At 36.9% G+C, this 16,924-nt stretch overlaps 2 protein-coding genes across 6 annotated transcripts in view; one reads left to right on the top strand and one right to left on the bottom strand.

Moving 5' to 3' along the window:
- LOC112053903 (dystrophin, isoforms A/C/F/G/H) overlaps positions 1 to 16,924 on the bottom strand; it is a 702,364-nt gene that overhangs the window by 166,180 nt on the left and 519,260 nt on the right. The window lies entirely within an intron of this gene.
- LOC112054195 (uncharacterized) overlaps positions 6,747 to 16,924 on the top strand; it is a 102,738-nt gene continuing 92,560 nt past the window's right edge. The window contains exon 1 of the transcript XR_008251977.1: positions 6,747 to 9,571. The gene's annotated coding sequence lies outside the window, so the exon portion shown is untranslated. The remainder of the gene's footprint in view (positions 9,572 to 16,924) is intronic.

The following is a 16,924-nucleotide window of genomic DNA, read 5'->3' as shown; positions in this document are numbered from 1 at the left end:
AATTTTCTACGTATGTGAAGTCTGCTAATCCACATTGGGTTATTAGCCCTCATTCGCACGAGAGTTTTATTAACGGACGTTAAAAAAGCGTTTAAATATAGTAATAAGTTAAATGTCATTTCTAACGTCCAAAACTGACAATGCACACTGCTCGAAAAAAAGCGTCATGTTTTAAAAACGCTGTCGTGTGAACATATAACTTGGAAATGCATTTGTTGTATTTGAACGCTTTTTAAACGTCCGTTAAAAAGCTTTCGTGCGAATGAGGGCTTAACGTAATCCTTCTCATTCTGACAGGAGACTCGTATGACAGTGTACCGAATATAGATTTTTAATGAAAAATTATAAAGGACTTTAAGGTTTAAATTAAGTGCCCATCCAAAGTGTTCCTTATTGCTATCGGTCCGGTGTTATCAGCCAATCACTTCCCTCACACCAAGTGTCTATTAAGTGAAATTACGCTAAAGCCGCTCATTCACGACGGTATCTGCTCTGTCGGTGAGCACGCGGCTTATCCGCTAATTGATCAGACGGCCATCTGCATTCCGCGCGACCAGTTAGGCCACGGCTTTGTAAAAGCAGCGAACATAAGGTCACGACGTTATAAAAAGGGCGAATGCTTTGTTTTTTGGCATCTGACATAGCTAGTTTCAGTGATTACAAAAATAAGAAAACTAATGTCGAACAAAAGTTATGATTCACAACATTTGTCAGGACAACTTAAATAACAAATCAAACTGTAACCAAAATAAGACCCTATTGGCAGAAAATGATCTTGAGTGAAGTCACGCACTTGTGAACGTTGTGTGTAGGGTTAAAGGATCCTTTGACTATTAACAAACACTCCAATTTTCCACTCAAGTCACTCTCCCCCAAGTAATAATAGGGATAATGACAGTTTTTTAAATTGTATTATAAATTAAGAGTATGCTGATAGTAAAGCAATTTTGTAAAAGTAACGGAGCTACAGCGATTTAAAGGGTCAGATTTGCGGCACTGCCACGGATCCCTGAAAACGCCCCATACAAAATAGTACGAATTAATGACGTCGTAAGTACATAATGATCGTTAGATTTTTTATGGGCATTCAAACAAAATTACTAATATATTTGTTACTTGTGCGTTTATGTTTATAGTTTACATATTAAAAAATGTCACATTTCATGTAAGGAAGCTGTATGAATTGGCATCTAATTACGATAAAAGATTTTTAATAGATTTTGAAATTTTATAATCTTATTTATTTTGCAAATATCCAGACAATCTTTGCTTTTTATATATAAATTAGTTAACATTGACCTTATTTACTGGAATGTATCATAAAAATCAATATATTTAAACCTAGTCATCATCTCCATTGTGGACAATACTATTTAACAATCACATATTTTTACGCGCTAAAAGAAATGATCGTAACTACCCGTAAGCTAAAATCTCACTATGTTATCACGATTCTAAACGCATTCGGACTTCGGGCGATTAATTAATCGATAAACGTATTCGTTCACTAAATGTAGATAGCGGTGAATGTAAGGATAATTTCGCTGATGAGTTTTTTTTTCATTCTTATTAACAAGGCTGGGCAGATTGAGATTGTCTTAATTGATCCAGGTCTGGCTGGTGGGAGGCTTCGGCCGTGGCTAGTTACCACCCTACCGGCAAAGACGTACCGCCAAGCGATTAGCGTTCCGGTACGATGCCATGTAGAAACCGAAAGAAGTGTGGATTTTCATCCTCCTTCTACCAAGTTAGCCCGCTTCCATCCTAGACATCACTTACCATCAGGCGAGATGGTAGTTAAGGGCTACTTCACTTATAAAATATATATATAAGTCAGGCAGCGCGGGCTGTCGGTCCATTTAAACAAAATATCATCACAGAATATCGTAAAACCCTTTCACACTACGTATTCCATTTTGACGTGTAAGACCAATAACCCTATCTCCCAGTTCGCGAAGTACGTTATCAAATGTCTCGTGTCCACTGCTCTATGTTAACTTATGTGCCAATTTCGCCTACACTAAATCACCGATGGACTTCGCACGGAATAAATTGCTCGTAAATCCTTTTATAACCCCGAACTAGTTTTCGTGATGGCGCGAATTTGCTCCCTCCCTTCGATATAGTTGGTATATTTGAATTTGGAACGCTTATGTGCAGTAGTTTAGTTTTATATTAACTGGGGCAAACTGATTTGACCTATATATTACCTACTCCAGCTAAATAGTTATTTACCCTTGAAATAGGGATAATTATTATTTTGTAAACTTGTATGTACAAGTTTTTGTGTTCTAAAAGATATCTCAAGTCTCATAAAAACTCGTGTCTGCGTCGAAGTTTTTTAACGTCAAATTAAAGGTTTTTTTTTTAATTCTCTACAATAGCTCTTGACTACATTCTCACCTGATGGTAAGTGATGATGCAATCTAATCTAATCTAATCTACAAAAATCAGTTTATTGCAAGTAACTCAGTTTCTATAGCTCCAACGATTAACATTTTTTACAATTATTAAAAAAAATTAAAAACATAAAACTTTAAACTAATATAGTTTATAAATGTTTTTTCATGCTTCCAACTGAAGCCTCAATAGCTCAACGGTTAGAGCAGTCGGAATCATCATCGAGGTGGTTCGATCCTCGCATCGTTGGTCTATTGTCGTATCCACTCGTAATACAGTCTTTTCGACTAGTTGGAAGGAATAGGAATATTGGTCATATTTAATATTTAAAAAAAAATATATTATGAATATTCTTTTTCCAAAAAAAATTTTAGTTTTTAGATTATAGGTACCTATTACGTATTATACAATCGGCCGTAATTAACAAAAAAATTGAATGTTTGAAAAATATAAACTTTATTTTATATTACCTATTGCTTGAGCCGGTACAAGTAGGTATATACCTACTTGTTGTCATTTCATGAAAATATAAAAACGCGCTGTAGAGTTGGATGACACCTATGGCTTATCATGTAAGGTGCAATTTTGCGTGGCTAACAACGGCCACCAATCAAATGATTGATGCTTCAAAATGACCAAATAAGGTCATAAAACGCTTTCGCGCTGTCGACCGAAGCGACGCGTTGACTGACGACGGTCGGACTCCGATTTTCGCGCCTCTCGAAGACGGTCGTGCACTTCAAACGCAACGCATTAAAAGTTTAAAGACAGTTGTCATTACACATTACGCAGAACTAAAAACTTAGTGAAATCCTATAGTGGTGCCATTCCAGCGTGGACATCTAGAAGCCATTAACGACGCCCGCAGAAAGCCGAAAAGCAAGGTAAGTCCATAGGCTGTTATCTACTGTTCTATTCGTGTAATGTTTGAATGAAATGACAACTGGTGTACTTTGCTCAATTATACGCCGCCGCCAATTAAAGTTTGTAAAACGCATCAACCCCCACAAGAAAGGTGGGACACTATTTACACGTGTCACACCATAAGTTTGGTCCATTCGAGCCTAGGATAGTGTTCTAGCTATTAACAGTAACTAAAATTCATACCTACGTCATACGTTAGGCATACTCATATAGTTTTTTCTTCCGCCATCTTTGTGATATCCAAAGAACGCTTATAACTTAATTACATGTCTTATCTCTTGTTATTATGAAGATTTAAGTCATTCCGCATTTATATATACTTACGTAAAGAATATCTAAGTATTCTCGTAAACTCCGCGATCGACATTAAGTTCGATACCTACCTACCGCCACGCGCGCGCCGCTTCACGCAATCTTTGTGTAATATCATCACGAGATTAGTTATAATTTATTTAATTCTCATTTTCTTTTCTTTTCAATAAGATGGAGAACAGTGAATTAAAAATGCAGTTGAATATACTTATTTGCAAAAAGGAAAATATCTTCCAAAGACTAAATAGGCTATATGATAGTTCAAAGGCCATTTCTACCTTCGAGTCTAGAAAAAATGATACTTTTATGAACGAGTCTGAAACTATCGCATTACATGCGAAGTTCGAAAACATATTGGATAGCATAAATGATTTATCATTACAAATAAATCCGAAAGCCCAGCCTGACTACCAGGCGCTGGATTCATTTGAGGATCTGTACTCAACAGTGAAAAGAGTTAGGAATAAAATTTTGTCAAATACTAATAATAATTTGTCAAATACTAAGGATGAAGCTCCAGCTACCCACATTAATTTGGCTCCAATACAAATTCCCTGTTTTGATGGGAAACCACAAAACTGGGCTATATTTTACGAAACATTTAAGGCGAACGTACATTTAAATAAAAACTTAACAGATTCACAAAGGGTTCAATATCTTATTTCTAAATTGACTCAAGGTGCATTGACCTTTACTGCAGGCTTAGTTCCAAATGGCGATACATATAATATCATTTGGAATAACTTGGTGAAAAAATACCAAGATAAACGCGCATTAGCTACTCATTATTTAAATAATATTTTCGATTTGAAAAACTGTTCTAATAATGTAAACAGTTTAAATATGTTTATAGAAAAGTTTTCTTCTTCAGTCGCCGCACTAAAACAAATTGATATTTCCGATCTTACAGATTTTATTTTATTACACTGTGCCTTAAGAAAGATGGATTCGCAAATAATACAAAACTTTGAGATGTCTTTGCAATCGAAAAATATTGATATACCTACATACACGCAATTAGTAGAATTCGTTCAAATGCAGGTAAAAATTCTCGAACGTTCTAACACTTCGCTTCAAAAAATATCAAATTCAAATTCCCGTAATACCTACAAAACATTGATTGCACAGACTGATTTTTCAAGTAACAATGCAACGACAAATTCTTGTGAATTATGTAATCAAAGTCACTCGAATCTTTATAATTGTAAAAAATTTATAGAAATTAATGATCCTTTATCGAGATTTGAATTTATTAAATCAAAAAATGGGTGTATAAATTGCTTATCACTTTTTCACAATTTAAGATCATGCAAGTCAAAGGTCACCTGTTTTTGTAACAAAAAGCATCATAAGCTATTGCATAGGGATAATAATAACACTAAATACGCACAAAGGAATACATCAGCTGTTTGCAACAATGGACAGAGTGAAACTGCGAGAATAGTGCCGTCTCCCTCTGACGCTAGGATAAACACCTCTCAAAATTATGTCGCATCCTTCTCTAACGCACGCCATACGAACACTCTGATTAAATCGAACATGAATGAAGGTAGGTCAAATATACTACTCGCGAGTGTTGTTGTAAGGGCTACGCCTTATAAGAAACGTAATAAGGTTGATATTAGATGCCTGCTCGACATCGGATCGCAAAATAATGTTATAACTTTAAAATGTTGTCAGATGTTAAGTTTACCTATAAAGCCGATATATAATTCATTCATTAAAGGAATAGGAATGAGTTCACAGCCTATTCATGGTTATGTAACGTTAGATATACAATCGCGAATTTATCCTATGAATAAATATAATATAAGGGCACTTGTTTTAGATTGTTTAACAGACCAGTTACCGACACAATACGTTAATACGTGTAACATGGACTATATCAGCGATATACCTCTCGCAGACCCTACCTGGAATATCCCAGGCGGTATCGATTTGATTCTAGGCGCGGAATTATTCCCGCACATATATATAGGTAAAAAAATTATACCTGAAACGCACGGTCCTGCAGCGTTACTTACTACATTTGGATATATATTAATGGGAAGCTGCAATCAGTATTGTGAACAAAGTAATAACTCCTTTACCGCGCTAGCTATAAACGAGTTAAGTTTCGATCTGCAAAACTTTTGGGAATTAGATCAAATTCCTGTTAAAAAACATTTTAGTCCAGCGGATATCGAATGTGAGAAATTATATTCAGAATCGATTTCTCGTAACGAAAATGGACGATACTCAGTAGCTTTGCCATTTTGCAAAAATCCTACTATATTTAATGATTCATATCGCAACGCATATCGACGATTAATTTCTTTAGAACGGAGACTTAATCATGACTCCACTTTACGCACGCAATATAACCAAATCATAAACGATTATTTGAGCTTAGGTTATATATCCGAGGTTAATGATCTCGAAAAAAGGGATGAAGGATTTTATTTAGCACACCATCCCATTATTCGGCCAGAAAAAATTACTAGCCCAGTAAGGATAGTAATTGACCCTTCGGTTAAAAATATTAATAATATTTCACTAAATGATATATTACATGTCGGTCCAAATTTACAAGCCGATTTGTTTACTCTTCTTTTGAACTTTCGATTATTTCCGGTAGCAATGACTGCGGACATTAAACAAATGTATCTTCAAATTGAAGTTACACCACGCGATAGGAAATATTTAAAATTTTTATTTCGTTTTCACGATAAAGAACATATCCGCATTTTTCATTTCAATCGCGTTCCCTTCGGATTGAAGTCAAGTCCGTATCTCGCAATGCGAACATTACAGCAATTGTGTAGTGAGGAAAATAAACGCTTTCCATTGGCGAGTGAAATTGCCAAATCACAATTCTATATGGATGACCTAGTACACTCAGAACCGAATGAGGAAACAGCGAAAGAATTATCACGAGAATTAGTCTCATTATTCAAATCTGGCGCCTTTGAGCTAGTCAAATGGACCAGTAATTCTACGTCACTGTTAGATAATTTACCGAACACGCACCGCACAGTTGTAAATTTTTCTGATAAAAATAATATTTGCAAGGTGTTGGGTCTCGCCTGGGAGCCTAAACCAGATATATTTCATTTTACCATCTCGAAATTGGATGATAAATGTACAAAACGCACGATTTTATCTTTTGTCGCTAGGCTATTTGACGTTTTAGGTCTTGTGTCACCAGTTATTTTGTACGCAAAATTACTTATTAAAGAACTTTGGATAAATAAAGTTGACTGGGATGACACACCTTGCGAAAATGTAACTAGAAAATATCTAGCATTAACGAAAGAATTCTCTCTCTTATCAGATTCTTTACAAATACCGCGTCATACTGGCATTAAAGAGGGAAGCAAAGTAAATATTGTAGCTTTTTGTGATGCAAGCCTTAACGGATATGGATGTGTGGTATACTTACACATTACAGATTCACATAACAATATTATTGTAAATTTATTATGTTCTAAATCGAAAGTATCCCCACTGAAAATAACTACACTTGCCCGGTTAGAGTTATGCGCCGCTCTTTTAATGTCGAAATTAGTTAAAATCGTAAAGGAAACTTATTCTACTCGCATTAATATTGAAGAAATTTACGCATTTTCCGATTCAACCATCGCTTTGTCGTGGATAAAATCCTCTCCGCATAGGTGGAATACATTTGTAAGTAATCGTGTTTCTCAATGCCAAGAAAATTTGGATCCACAACATTTTTACCACGTAGCAGGAATTGAGAATCCTAGTGATTGTTTATCACGTGGTATGTTACCAGCTCAATTAATATCGCATTCACTTTGGTGGAATGGTCCAGAGTGGCTTAATAGACCACCTTCTGAATGGCCCAAAAGTCATTTTTTTCCCGCGACATATGAAACGCTGCCTGAGTTTAAAAGTAATACTCTAGTAATAACTAACGTTCAATGCGAACAATCTATATTATATAATTTAACGCAACGCTTTTCCTCTTGGAATAAATTAATACGCACTGTTTTATATGTTTATCGCTTCGCTAGACTTTTGCCTGACACTGGAGAAGTCAATAAAATATTTTTTGTTGAAAACGCTTTAATAAAAGAAATTCAACGCGTTCATTTCGCTGATGAAATAACCCGCTTAAAAAATAAACAATTACCATCAAAAAAATTACAGAAGTTGTCTGTTTTTCTCGATGATAAGGGAATTGTACGTATAGGAGGGAGGCTTTCGAATGCAGATTTACCCTACGAAGCCAAACATCCGGCCTTGCTTCCTAAACATGATCACGCAGTTGACCTAATAATTGATAATTATCATTTAAAGAACTGTCATACCGGAGCAGGTCTTTTAATGTCGATCATACGACAAAGATTTTGGATTCTTGACGCTAGGACGGTTATTAGGTCTAGAATTCATAAATGCAATATTTGCTTTAGGACAAAACCTTCGCATCCTTCTCCAATCATGGCTGACCTTCCGTCTTATCGCCTCCAGGAAGCAAAGGCCTTCCTTTTTACAGGAATCGATCACGCAGGTCCGATTCGCATAACCCTCACTCGCAGACGTGGATATCAGTCACAGAAAGCGTATATATGTTTATTCGTGTGCTTAGTGACAAAGGCAATACACATAGAGCTCGCGTCAGATTTAACATCAGATAACATGATATCCTGTTTAAATAGATTCTTGAGTAGACGCGGTCCAGTAAATACCATCTGGACTGACATGTCCGGGACGTTTATTGGAGCAAAGGCTCAATTAGATGAAATATATTCTCTTTTACTTAGCTCAGACTATAAAAATAAATTTGGTTTAGAACTACAAAAAAAACGAATAGAATGGAAAACCATTCCGCCGCGTTCTCCACATTTCGGTGGAATATGGGAATCAAATATAAAATGCGTAAAAGCTCACCTTTATAGAGTCATTGGCAAGCAACTCCTTACTTATGAGGAATTATCTACTGTACTCACACAAATTGAGTGCATCCTCAACTCGCGCCCGCTAGGTTTAACAACATCTGACCACCAGCCCGATATTATTACACCAGCGCATTTTCTAATGACCACGCCTTTAGAATACTTTCCAACGACAACCTTTAACCCTGAAAGGCCTAATTTAAAGAATCGAAAACAGTTACTCGATAGCCTCGTTATGTCATATTGGAAGAAATGGCGTTTGGATTATCTGCACACTTTGCAAGTCAAAGGCAAATGGTGTACACCGGACAATCCAATCACCGTAGGTATGGTTGTGTTAGTTGAATTTGATGATGTACCACCTTTGCAGTGGCCTCTTGGTTTGATAACCAAAACGTTCCCTGGAAAGGATGGTGTAGTACGGGTCGCTTTAGTTAACACTAAAATGGGTGAATATAAACGCCCAGTTGTAAAACTCTATCCACTTCCCACGCAATAATAGTTACGCAAATAAATATATTCTCTGTTGTTAATAATTAATATAAGTATTTTTCTCTTTATAAAATAATTTAATGTTTAGTATTTCTTTATAATCTTTAATATGACACTTCGTGAAGGCGGGGTGTATACTTGAGCCGGTACAAGTAGGTATATACCTACTTGTTGTCATTTCATGAAAATATAAAAACGCGCTGTAGAGTTGGATGACACCTATGGCTTATCATGTAAGGTGCAATTTTGCGTGGCTAACAACGGCCACCAATCAAATGATTGATGCTTCAAAATGACCAAATAAGGTCATAAAACGCTTTCGCGCTGTCGACCGAAGCGACGCGTTGACTGACGACGGTCGGACTCCGATTTTCGCGCCTCTCGAAGACGGTCGTGCACTTCAAACGCAACGCATTAAAAGTTTAAAGACAGTTGTCATTACACATTACGCAGAACTAAAAACTTAGTGAAATCCTATAGTGGTGCCATTCCAGCGTGGACATCTAGAAGCCATTAACGACGCCCGCAGAAAGCCGAAAAGCAAGGTAAGTCCATAGGCTGTTATCTACTGTTCTATTCGTGTAATGTTTGAATGAAATGACAACTGGTGTACTTTGCTCAATTATACGCCGCCGCCAATTAAAGTTTGTAAAACGCATCAACCCCCACAAGAAAGGTGGGACACTATTTACACGTGTCACACCACCTATAATTGTATATCTAAATTATATTAGAAAAAATAAACATTTTTCAACTATTTAAATAAGGCATTGTACATTTGAATTCTGCTTTTGTACAATTTGATTCTATTCAATTCTACATCTGAAGCATTTATCTGTATTGCGAACCATAACCAAAATCACAATATTCCGAAACAGAAAGTTCTAGACTCCGTTATGGCGCTCTCGGGTCGTGTTTTGTCTAAACTTATTTATAAACCCGGTCTAGTATCTAAACTGAGCTACATTGTTTCAAAATTCAGCGCGCTAGGGAACTGGCCGAGATATAAGAAACAATATCTAGGGTCCGGATGCTTTATATAGCTGACAAGTAACACGTAGACGACAAGACATTACTTTAGACATGTCCATATATGATTTTGAAGTAAAACTTCTTTACGTACGCATAACTTGTGGAGTAAGCTGGTGGCGTTACGAAAAGTGGATATTGAGAGGGAAAGCAAAATAAGTATAGTATCACATTCAACTTATTATAACGGCCTACTGCAAGGCCAGACCTCTCTCAAAGCTCAAAGACAATACGTTGCTTCAACTCAGCTTGGAATGCTTAGATATTGAGTTTGGGCTTATTTAAGTAACAAACAAATCTTATGTTATGTTACACATTAGAAAAATACATAATGCGTAAAGCATTCTACTTAAAAAACAAAGCTATTAGTTTACAGCGGATATACTATTAGTTTATATATTCCACTATCTGGAAAACAACGCAACGTCTTGTCTGTTTGATTATTATTATAAGTTAGAAATCTTCTTAGCGGGTTGCTATTTTATGTTAGATTCCCATTTGGGAAACATTGCTATAAATCTACTCAAAAGCTCAATAATATATTAATATTTTTGCTTGACCCTATGGTATTGCATTTTACAAAAGCAACTGCAACGTAAGGCAACTCCCCAACAAACAAGGGGTCTCGTTTAAGTTTATAGCGGAGATTTTCCGCTATCTAGAGTACAACGCAACGTCTTGTCTGTCCGTTTATTATAAGCTAGAGACCTACTTAGCGGGATAGGTTGCTATTTCTGTTGATTTACAGTGTACTCGCTTTTTGTTTCACAAACTGCTCCCCATGAGGTATTAACGGCTGAAGAGGGTACGTCGTTCAAATAGTTTATACACTTGCTGGTTTATGAAATATAAATGCTTGCTCAATTTTAGTACGATGCTGAAACTATTTTTATTTTTCTTGTTGGTGTTGCCGGTAAGATTAAGAGCTATTTCCGCGTTTCGTCTAAGTATTACTAAAATCACACTAATGTTGTGAAAAACTGAATTCCACGACGACAAATTCGCGGCCGTCCGTTAGTTAAGAATATTTATTTATTTCACTCTTAAATAACTACTAATAGTGTAGGTATAAATAGCTATGGATATGACCCCTGCTTCCGATTCGGGAGTGTGTGGGTTCGAATCCGGTCCGCAGCATATGCACCTCCGACTTATCAGTTGTGTGCATTTTAAGGAATTAGATATCACGTGTCTCAAACTGTGAAGGAAAACATCGTGAGGAAACCTATACCAGAGAATTTTCTTAATTCTCTGCGTGTGTGAAGTCTGCCAATCCGTATTGGGTGGTGGACTATTGGCCTAACCCCTCTCATTCTGAGAGGAGACTCGAGTTTAGCAGTCAGCCGAATATTTTTTTTTATTTATTTTTTTTTTTTTTTAAAGAATATTTGCCATAATATCTTTTATATTATGACCAATATTCCCATTGCCCTCCAACTAGTCGGGAAAGACTGCGAATATGGGTTGATAACGAAATATCGCTATTATAACATTTTTTTTATTTACAGAAATTATTACTATCATAATAGAAAACAGATATTATAATTATGTTCGAATTGGTTATGGCTCTTCAACTTTATCAGCTAAGAACCATTTGCTCTTAGCTTTCAATCAAAGAAAGCTGCATCATAAAGAGTCTATTAGTTTAAATTTAGAAGCTACGATGCTACAAACATACACATACGTATAATATTATTTATTATGATGGATAAATAAAAAAAAATATTCACCAAGCAACGTTGCCACATCGTTGCAGTATCCCTTAATGTAAGCTTCTAAACAAACACACTTGACAAATCACAACCGTCAGAGGGGAGGCCGGGGGTGATTGATGGTGCGCTCACATGTTTGCACTCGAGGTAATTCGGTAGGAATTGGATCGGGTATAGTTTATAGATGGCCACTCGACCCGACCCTCCTCTATACGCTGTTGATGTAAGACGTCTAGGGTAGGTAGGTTTACACAAGTTACAATAAAGAGTTACTTTTAATCGCCGTCACATTTAACAATAAAAAAAAAATCACTTTGGTGTTATTTGAAAAAAAAAATTAGTGTGTGTGTGTCTAATGTATTTCATTGCAAACATCGATCGTAGATCAATAGATGGGCCCCGAAGCGTCGCGGAATTGTCATTTAGCAAATACTTACCCATAAAAAGTAGCATCTTTCCTCTTTATTCGTGTTGCGGCATGTGTTTTTACATTTCCAAAATGAACACGAAGGCATAATTAAGGGACTAAACAAGAAAAAACAGTAAAATGTTTTTGACATAAATCATTGTGCGTTCTTTAATATGTAGGGGCCCATCTAACGATTTATATCGATGATTGCAAAGTATCATTGTTGAGCCATACATCTGCTGTGGATTATCTGGTTTTGGTGTGAAACCGTATTCGCATTTCCGCAAAGAATACATACTCTAAAATTTATAAATCAAACAGATTAGCGTCGGCAATGAGGTTTTGAGCAACTAATTTGGTCAGAATTGGTTCGGGTAAAGTTCATAGATGGCCCATTCAACCCTACCCTCCTCAAGAATACTGCCTAGAACAGGGTAGGCGAACCTTTATGCATCAACGTGCCTTTTTTTCTAAAAAATGTTTAATGGGGTCATTGGCGTGCCATCAAATAATTTTGACTTTCTGATTATTTGGAGAATAACAATAATAAATACTATCAAAACTCTTTATGAAATAAAGTAAACAAAAGAGGTACATTTTGGAATGTTTTTATTACACGCATAAATTAAATTATTGTAAAATTAGTGTGACTTCTGTTGCTGCAGGTTAGATGACAAATAATTTATGTCAAATACCTACTTTACACATGTTTTATGATCGGCGACGTGCCCAAAATATTGTGTCGTGTGCCATCAATGGCACGCGTGCCATTGGTTCGCCTACCCTGGCCTAGAATATGGAAATGTGTTGGTTTCTACGGAATAATAATATGAACAGTTATTTCTGATCAGTTTAGATTTTAGATAGACAAGGGCAATGATAAAACTCTTGTTAAAAAAGGTCTTATCGTAACGAACGTAGAGAAAAATATTTAATCTAATGCCACTTACCATCCCGCTTGACGTCTGATAAAACTAATCGTGTGTTGGTCACGATCGGCATGATGTCATGCACATCGCGACCAACACACGATCAGTTTTGTCGTCTGTCAAGCCGTTAGCGTTGCAGGCATGTGAGCTTACTTTATCGTCAGTGGATGATGTAAGGGTGGTAAATATGTTCAGATAAAGTCAAGGATAAATCCTTTTGTTTTAAAAATGTACTTTTTAAACGTAGTATGCATTAAAAGAAGGTCTTATCGTAGCGAACGTAGAGAACAATATTTAATCTAATGCTAGCCACTCACCATCTGATAAACCCGATCGGCATGATCTCATGATGTCATGCACATCGCGACCAACACACGATCAGTTTTGTCGGCAATCAAGCCGTTAGTGCTGCAGGTATGTGAGCTTACTTGATCGTCAGTGGATGATGTAAGGGTGGTAAATATGTTCGTCTTATAAAAAAACCTTTCGAAATAAATCCTTTTTTTCTGAAGTCCATTTAACATTAGTATGAGATAAGAGTGATGCATTGCTAGTTCGGCTCAAATCCGTCTGTTCGCAATCCTTCTCAACATTCGCGGAAATCCGTTTCAAAGATTAAGAAGTCAGTACTAGAGCGCACTCGCTTGCCGGCTTTAGTTTTACTATCGACTTTAGGGTTGCCACATCAATGAATACAATTAGTACCTATTAAACTGGTAATAATAGCCGCTGGATGCTGGCGGCTCGAGACCGATGTGCTCGGAAGTAAATGAAAGAGGCCTATGTACAGCAGTATGATGATGATGATGATGATGATGATGATGATGATGTTAATATTAGAAAATACCTTAATTATGTACTAATATCGTAATCATAAAGGTAAGGTGTAAGTACTTAACTATTAAGGTTACGTGCTAATATCAAATCCGAAAAATATGTTTTTCGATCCTCAGGCCTCACTCATTAGACCATTGACCATCATCATATCATCATCGATGGACGTCCACTGCAGGACATAGGCCTTTTGAAGGGACTTTCAAACATCACAATCCTACGCCGCCTGCATCCATATAATCTGACTGTGTAAATGCCGTAGGCTCCTTATGGGACCTCAGCGACGCCACTCCAGCTTCGCGAAGAGCTATGTCGGTGACTTTGGTTCTTCTGCGGATCTCCTTATTTGATTCGATCACGCAGAGATACTCCAAGTGTAGCTCGTTCTCATGACTCTGAGCCATCTTATGAGGCCCATAGTTAACCTAGTCTCGGAATCATAGGTCATGGAGGTCATGGTGAAAAGATCTTTCTTGTCTTCTTGAATTTTCACTTCATTAGAAGGGTTTTAAATCTACTAAGAAAGAAAGATGTTTATTTTAAGTAATGCCACATATTGCGTTCTTAAATTCTAAATTATTCCATAGCTTAATTGTCCACGCAAAAAGTGGAGCAATAAAAAAAGAATGCCTTGAAATATGTGGCATAACCTAAAAAAAGGCCCTAACTCAGCAATTTGCCACATACTTCCTACACAAAAAAGAAGTATGCAGCAGATTTTCAGTTAGGACCCAGTTCAGATGCCGCTACTACTACAACTACTAAGAATCCAGTTACACCGCCATCTAAGTATTACCTTTTCTATTGTATTAGTTGCAAATCGCTTTCAGCGCTTTAAAGCAATGCACTGATAAGTGCCAGCCATCCAGACCAATACATCATGAGACGGGCGGTCCGCTGACAAACGTTGAGCCATTAAATACAGCCGATCGATCACTGTCAGTTAACAGTGAAAAAAATACATTTTACGCCCGTCATTTCGACTGAAAAACAAATGTTTTTAACACAACATCTAATAAAATACATAACATCGGGACATTTATTGTGATGCTTTAATTTTTAAACGCCTATGGAAATAAAATATTTGGCACGATTGGGAAACTGTTGACTAATAAATGTTTGATTTTTAGTTTATATAATTTCATAAAACAACGATGGCTATGATATTTATTAGAAATACTAGTGGACGCCCGCGACTTACTCCGAAAATTTTCTTTACCAAAACCCCAGCGAGAACCATGATTTTTTTTGGTATAAAAATAGCCTCAAATACCTAACCAAGGATATCTAAAGGTATCCTTCCGTTCTTGACGATCGCGACGACCGCGACTTGCGACCAATGGATATATGGAGCACTAGACAAAGCATGAGACCATCCATCCATATAATGCAGTGGGTCGCGCGGTTGCAGGTCGCGGTCGCGCGTCGCGGTCGCCAAAAACGGAAGTCTACCTTTACAGTGCAAGTTATTTGCAAAATGCTTCTTGTATAGATTAGTTTATTGTATGTAAGTATTTAAAAAGTTAACTTACTAAGTGATATGTTAAAGTTTAATCGGAATTGGCAACATTTTTGCATACGTAGGTATGTAATATGTAGAAAAGTGGCAGTATGTATACCATACCATACATCTACACACTTAGTTATATTGAAAATTAAACCACTAGGTATGTGTTTAAGGGATTAAATCATTATCAACCCAGATTAAGCTCACTGCTGCGCTAATGGGACATGTTGGGTTTTAGCTCCAAAATCTTTTCTTCTGGCCATGCAGTAAACTATTTAATTAAAAAACTTATTTTATTGGCAACCCTACATGGTCTCCGCCCCACCATCAATCAACGACCTCCGTCCGTTCGCAAAGACGTTGCTGTGTAAGCATTATTTCAGCACTCTCTCGTTCTCGAGGGTTTTCTCGACATTTTCTTTAATTTTCATTTGATAGCTGATGAAGGAGGTAGAGTTTAGATAGAGAAATGCATTCCTGACAAAATTGCTTGGAAATTAAATGTATTACATGACAGGCTACTTATATACCTATTGTTAAATGGTGATAAACTAAAAAAGGAAAAACCTGGCTGAGTTTGTTGTGGGCTCTTCTCAGACCAAGGCGCGTTTGTAACCCTCGTAACTTTAATTTTAAGTTTTTGAATAATTATTATCACCATTATCTTAAGTTTAATATTATTACCTGACGTTTTGAAAGAGCTTGTAAACTAAGCCTATTTGAAATAAATGAATTTTGACTTGACTTGACTTAATCAACAATCATTGTAATCAATAAAGTCTATGTAAGCTAAATAAGTTCGAAGAGCCGATGGACGTTGGGGTCCCAAAGTGCTGGAATGGCGATCCCGCACTAGTAAGCGTAGTGTTGGTCGACCCCCTACCAGGTGGACTGACGACATCGGGCGAGTCGCAGGGATTCGCTGGATGCAGGTGGCTCAGTATCGTGATGTTTGGAAGTCCCTACAAAAGGCCTATGTCCTGCAGTGGACGTCCATCGGCTGATATGATGATGAAGCTAAATAATTTGCAGTATATATCTGTACTGAAGTTTGTTTGCTTGAACGCGCTAATCTCAGGAATTACTGGTCCGATTTAAAAACATATTTCAGTGTTAGATAGCCCATTTATAGAAGAAGACTATAGGCTATATATTATCCCCGTATTCTTATGGGAACGGGAACCACGTGAGTGAAACCGCGCGGCGTCAGCTATAATGAATATGTATGGATTTTTAAAAGGTAACCCGCCAGGAATCGGCCTGTATGAACTCTTCGCCGCTGGTACATACTCTACATTGATCGCTTACACGTGTAATATAATCTAGAAGGAAGAACAAAGTGCGTAATACAATGAGCCGTGGCGAGGGTCACGCGTGCTTTATCACGCGTATCTTGGCCTACTCATCTGAGGATGAAATATCTACCACCCTATAGGTAAGTTTTGACGGCCTCCGTGGCGCAGTGGTATGCGCGGTGG

The sequence above is a fragment of the Bicyclus anynana genome, chromosome 22 (genome assembly GCF_947172395.1).
Source record: "Bicyclus anynana chromosome 22, ilBicAnyn1.1, whole genome shotgun sequence".
Classification (NCBI taxonomy): Eukaryota; Metazoa; Arthropoda; class Insecta; order Lepidoptera; family Nymphalidae; genus Bicyclus; species Bicyclus anynana.
This window is presented reverse-complemented; position numbering and strand designations above follow the sequence as displayed.